The sequence below is a fragment of the Psittacula echo genome, assembly GCF_963264785.1.
Source record: "Psittacula echo genome assembly, chromosome: 4".
NCBI lineage: Eukaryota > Metazoa > Chordata > Aves > Psittaciformes > Psittacidae > Psittacula > Psittacula echo.
In genome coordinates, this window is record NC_137738.1 from 83,791,182 (window position 1) to 83,797,282 (window position 6,101).

The following is a 6,101-nucleotide window of genomic DNA, read 5'->3' on the forward strand; positions in this document are numbered from 1 at the left end:
ATGCCTTGCTACCTTCAGTGAGACCCTAAATACTGGGGGGGGGGAGGAACCAAAAGGAAGATGAAACTCAGTAAATTGGTATTGTTGTAATTAAAACCAATGGTTAAAAAGTAAAGCTGACTGACTATCTGTAGTGGCTGGAATTCCTTTGTGCTGCACTTCAGGTACTTTCCTGTTGACCAGCAATCCATCTCCAGGCTCTGGGCATCTCTTGCTGTCACTGGCATCAAACTGTTAAGAGCGAGATGGATTGAGGTTCCTCTTCCCTGGCAACTTTAGTTTAAAGTCCTCTTCACCAGCTTGGCAAGCTTGTGACTGAAGATGTTCTTCCCCTTCTCTGACAGATGGATCTCATTAGCTCCCATCAGCCCAGGTTTCTCAAAGTAAGTCCCATGGCCTATGGCTGTGGCACCAGTTCTATAATTATTTGTTGATTCACCAGATTTGAGTAGTCCTTTCAAACCCCTTCCCTTTGACATGGAGGGCTGATGAGAAAATGACCTGTACTCCATAGCCCCTTACCACCAATCCCAGGGCTCTGTAATACTTGATACAGATGGGGTAGTGGAGGAGTACCGCTGGTGCCCATGGGAAACAGCAGCAGCAGATAATAGTCAGTGGGCTGTATGAGGCTTGGTAGTCTCTTGGTTACATCCCTGATAATGAGCCCCTGATAAGCAGTGTATCTTTCTGGAGAGTGTGTTGCCTAAATTTATGCCTGGAAAAAGTTGCCTATTTTCTTCTATTGGTCTCTCCAGTGGCACCTGTTGTGGCTGGCATCAGCACCTTGCTCCACAGGACTGTCAGTCCTGTTTGCTGGTGGCCACCTAAACCCTCTGAGAGTCACAGGAGGTCTTGGAAAGATCTCCCCTGGAGATGGCTCCTCACTTGGCTGGTGTGCCACCACGTGGGATCTGTGCTGGCCTGCCTCCCCTTTGGCAGGTGTTCTGAGCCATGATTCCTTTCCCAGGCCACTCAAGTGCTCAGCTTTGTGTTACCAGCCTCCCTGTGTCACCCACCGTGTTGATGCTTTGTCTCTTGCTGGTTCTGGGCTAAGTGAAAGGAGCAGGCCTCCAGCAGTCGCTGTTAGAAGTTGCAGCGGATTCCTGGATTTTACAGGCAAAGTACCTGAACGTACTTGTTAACAGCTGGCAATGCCATAGGCAAACTTCCCATGTTCCTGTGGTGCATCCTGGCACCTTTGTGTCACCAGGCACTTCTGTGCTGTCCCAAGAAGAAAGGCACTGCATACCTGTCTGGGCAGAGATGCCATCTCCTTAGTAGCTGCTACCACAGCAGTATACATCTCCATGCAATCCACATGGCTGGTACCTCTCCATGCTGAGCAGGAGGATGGGCTTTGAATGTGAAAGTGGAATTACTGTGAAAAGGTTGGTACATCATTTGCTCACACATCTATAATAGGTCCAAATGTAGTCAGTGTTACTATCTTTAAATTAAGGCCTGTGGATGAATTGATTTTTTTAGATCTCTCTGCAAAGTTTCCCTTGTAAAACTGATTATTTTTCTTCATAAATCAATTATGTCAAACCACATGCACAATCTTACCAGCATTTCACGTGCAGGTTACAAATATATTATCTCTTGAGAATGAAGCATCATGGGAGAAACATACAATCTGTTTTGCAGGCTCAGGTAAGGCAGAGGTGGTTTATTTCTGCAGCTGTAGGATAACAACAAAAGTTCAGCTTCCACTGATTTTTTTAAAATGAAAATATTAGGGCTTACATATTTACAGCAGACAATGACTGCCTTGTGACAGGGCCTGATGTGGCACAGCAGCATTTGCATAGGAGGAAGCTTTGTTCCTGCAGATGTCAGTAACTAAATCCGACACTTAATATTGCCATGACAAAAGTGTAGTAAAAAGGAAATTGGGAAAAAAATATTAAGAAATTAACCTGGTAGGGACAAAACAGAAGAATGAACTTCCTCTTCAGATTGCTCACTCTCCAGCTTTCCCCCATGGCTCCCCCACACAGCAGACTAGAAAAGGACAATTGTTTATTTGTTAGAATGCAACTAGATTAAGTGGGGTTTTTAACTGCATATGCTCTGCTTCTTGTCAGATGCAACTTATTTTACATTATGTCCAACACAATTGTGTAGCTTTTTGGCTTGCAAGCACTGAAACTCATCTTTGTTCATGTGAGGGCAGGTGTGTGCTTACACACATAAACAGTGAATGCTAGCAAACTGTGTATTCAAGTGCACCTTTGTGCTTCAAGCATAAGTAGAATTGAAGGAGAAAATATTCTTACGTGAGTTATTCACATGTGTGTGTAAGGTAGGGCTTTCCTGTAAAATTTGATTACTCTTGTAACCAGGATTAAGAAAAGAAAAAACTTATGTCCCTTGGTGCTGTCAAACTTTTAGGCAAGCTAAACGAGTAAATCTGAAAAGAAGGGTGCTAGAAAAATGCTACCATACCCCCTTTGCAGCTTAACCCTTTAAGAGGTACAAAAATCCGTTAAAATTGCATTTCCCACTGGTATAGGCAGACAAACATAGACTTCTGGTACCTGGTATGTAAGTCTTCCTTTCCATGCCCACCTTGGGTTTCAAAACAGAAGTTGTATCTCCCACTGGTTTTCCACTCTTAAATTGCCAACAGCTGCTAGAGGATAGAGTTAATTCCATCCACAACTGCTGGATGGAGTTAAGTGATGCCAGTCACTTAACTCGGCAGGGCTGAGCGGCTGGCACTTTTCACTCTAGGATAGTGAGGACCAGCAGGTCAGATGTTGAAGTGGTCAATGCACCTTTACATTAGGCCATGAGTGACCTTAGAGTGGAGTCATGCTGTTTTGTATTGTGTTATTACTTGAGTGGGTTTGGAGGGATACTTGCAGAGGAAATGAATCTCTTAACCCTGGTTTCTGAGAGGAGTCTGAAATCATTATTAGTAGTGATCTAAGAAATCCTTGAATTTCTATAAATATCAGATCCTTTCTGTGCTGGCTGATGGAAAGCTGAGAAAAGAAGAGCAAAGATGGAAAAGAAAAGGTTTTTAGGTGTGAAATGCTCTGGAAATCCTCATACTGCCTGCCTGTCGATGGCATGCTACTTTCTATTCTTGTATACTGACTGTTTTCATCCGGACAGAATTGCATCCAGGAAGAAGAATGGTCCAGGAGCTGGAAGCATGGAGGGAAAACCAGGGAATACTCACAGGTGAGCAAGACAGTTTGAAATTTGCCAAGGAAACACAAACTAAGATTACAAATTAAGCAGGAGAGAAAGAGAGAGAGAAAGGGGGCTGACTACCGAGAACTAGAAGGAAATCCGAAAGCTTAACATGCTGTTATGTGGAAAGCTAGTTCTAAAAGCAATGGTGAGCAGGTAACACCCCATTCACAACCTTCTCTTTGTCTGCCTCATATCGACATGGCAGAAGTCGATGTTAGCCAAAGAAAGATGGTCACTAGTTTCCACTGAACATCACAGCGTTGTTCTGGCTTTGCTTAGGCAAGGCCTCGCATTTGTTATTCAAATGTAAGGAACTACTGGCAAAAATACATCCTGTTAAAAAAACCCTGTTCATGCTCAGTAGCACTGAAAACACCTGCCAGCTTCTAGGTGACCTGTTTGCTCTTCAAAATGTTTAGGAAAACACCTAGTGCCCTTCACATACTTGAAACCAGCTGTTAGGTCAGCATGAGGGTCACTGGAGAAAAGAAAGTTTCCTTTCAATTTCTCTGTTCCCTTTGCAAGGCTATCTTTTGTAAACATATTCCTAGGTCTCTAAGATGGTTACATTGAGCACTTGCCCTGCTGAGTTCGGAGGGCGTAATTCAGTGTGAAGAAATGCTTCATGGGACATAATGTGTGTGCTGAATACAGGCAGTGCCAGTGTGGAAAAACAACAACAAATGGGACTTTTATTTTAAATAATATGGAACACTGGAGCTGCACTTTTATTTCTGCAAGGCAGGATGGAGTATATCCCAACAGGTCTCATTAGCCACAGAGCTAATAGGGAATAGCCATTAGCTACAGTCCCTATTCCCCCTGCTGATAAAGTAAAGGCACAACAGTTTGTGTGTGCACCTAGCTCCCTTGCAAGCACAGTTTAGATATGGGCTCATAATTTTGAAGTCAGTTCCAACCTAAATTAACAAAACTTTGATATGTTTTATATAGAGGAAAGTTCACAAAGCCTGATGACACAAAACATTTTCTAATGCTTTGTCAAGAAGTCAGTATCATATCTGAAAAAAACAAAAAACCCAAACCCAAAACTTGTACCATATTGTTTTAAAGGAAGAGGCTAAATGGAAACAAGCTGGTAGGCAACAGCCGCAGCTGGGGTGAATATTCTCTTCCAAGTCATTAGGGCAGCTTTGGCATTTCCCCTAGTTTTAACTCCTGGATGGCCAGTCTGAACCTAGGTGTTCTTAGGAGACCAGATGCCTTCATCTCAACTTTTAACTGCCTCAGTTTAGACAGCATCCTTTTGAGTAGTTTGCATATCAACTGTAGTTCAAGTGCATGGTGAGGGATTTCTCTTGAATTTAGACTTGAGCTTTGAACTATTTAAAGGAGACTAGACAGCTAGACTGGACTTGGGTGTCTACAGAGCTAGGTGAGATGAGTTTTCCCAATTTCTCTACACTGTGATTAACTTTCATGCTTGAATTCATGTTTTCTTACCTTGTTGTCTTCTGACACGGTGGATATCAAGTCGTTGTAGGAGTAGTCACTAGATCTGGGTTATCTCTTAAAGTTTATCATGGCCAAAAGGTTACATCCAGCCAAGCTATCTAACAAATGGTTAATCCAGCCAAGCTATCTAACAGTGAGTTTGTATTTGTGAACAGTAACTAAAAAACCTTTTGACAGCTTAATATATGTGAAACACTATAGCTTCAATGCATATTTACAAAATGCCTAGTTGTAAATGCTGTGTTTTCTGTTGCTAGGTTTGTCCACTGGATCTATTCCACTTTCGGAAACTTAAACAAAATTTAGAGGAAAAACACTGTAGACATGTCATCATCCCTGCAATTTTCTTTGTATCTGCATTACATGACTAAGCAGATTTGGAAACACAACCAGACACACCTCGGTGCACGTGTCTACGCAAGGAAAGCTTCAATCTCTCACATTATCTAGATTCTGGGTCATAAGTCACATCCGCCCAGGAACGCTGGAAACACCATTTCCAGCAGAGTAGTTTGACTTTTTACTCTTAAAAAACCCCTGTGCTAACAGCAAAAGTCAGTATTCCCAGAAGCCTAGAAGGGAGAGCAGTTACTTCTCAAACAAGCAAATAAAACTTACTTATGCGGAGTTCTGCTTTGTTGTAAAATGTGAACAAATTATTTCTGGTTGGATATTAACAGAAAACAAAATGTGGGAAGCTCGTGTCTCTATAGGGAAAGCAGGAGCACTTAGCACAGACGCCTGGGGCTGTCTGTGATACCTCTGGGGGGGCTGGGTGATGTGCTAAGGGACATGCTACAGAGCTGGGCTCTCTGGAGCAGCAGCCGGAGGCCAGCAGACACTCTGGAACATGCACAGCGGTGTGGATGGCTCTGTGTAGCTGAGTCCCACTGCAGGCTGTCAGGCTGAATGTAAGAAGGGGACAGAGAGAAACAAGAAAGTAACGAGCTCAAACCAGAAGGTGGAGGCTTTAGCATATGCTGTCAGTGAGTGAAGAGTCCCCTTCTGTGCAGCCTGACTCCCCTCATGTATGGGGTACAGAGTGTCCCATCTGGGGACCATTTTGATGCCTTGTCCTGTGGTTCTAGCTCCAAATAATTAAGCTATTTTATTGTCAAGCATGGAACACATTGGTCTAACAGACATTGCTGGTGGAGACTGATGGGATAAGGATCATTTTCAGCTACAGAGCAGCAAAGCACTTCCTACAGGAAGGACCTGAAGGAGAGACCCCCTGTATTGCAACAACTAGTGTTTTTGTCTGATAGACTACAATTCATACAACCTGCCTGTGTAATACAAGAATAGTATCCTAGCTCACAGTTACATTCAGGGTGATTCAGCAGAATTTTACACAGCATGTTGACCTTGCCTGCAAGTGATGCCTACAACAGTATTGACAAGCCAGATTAGAT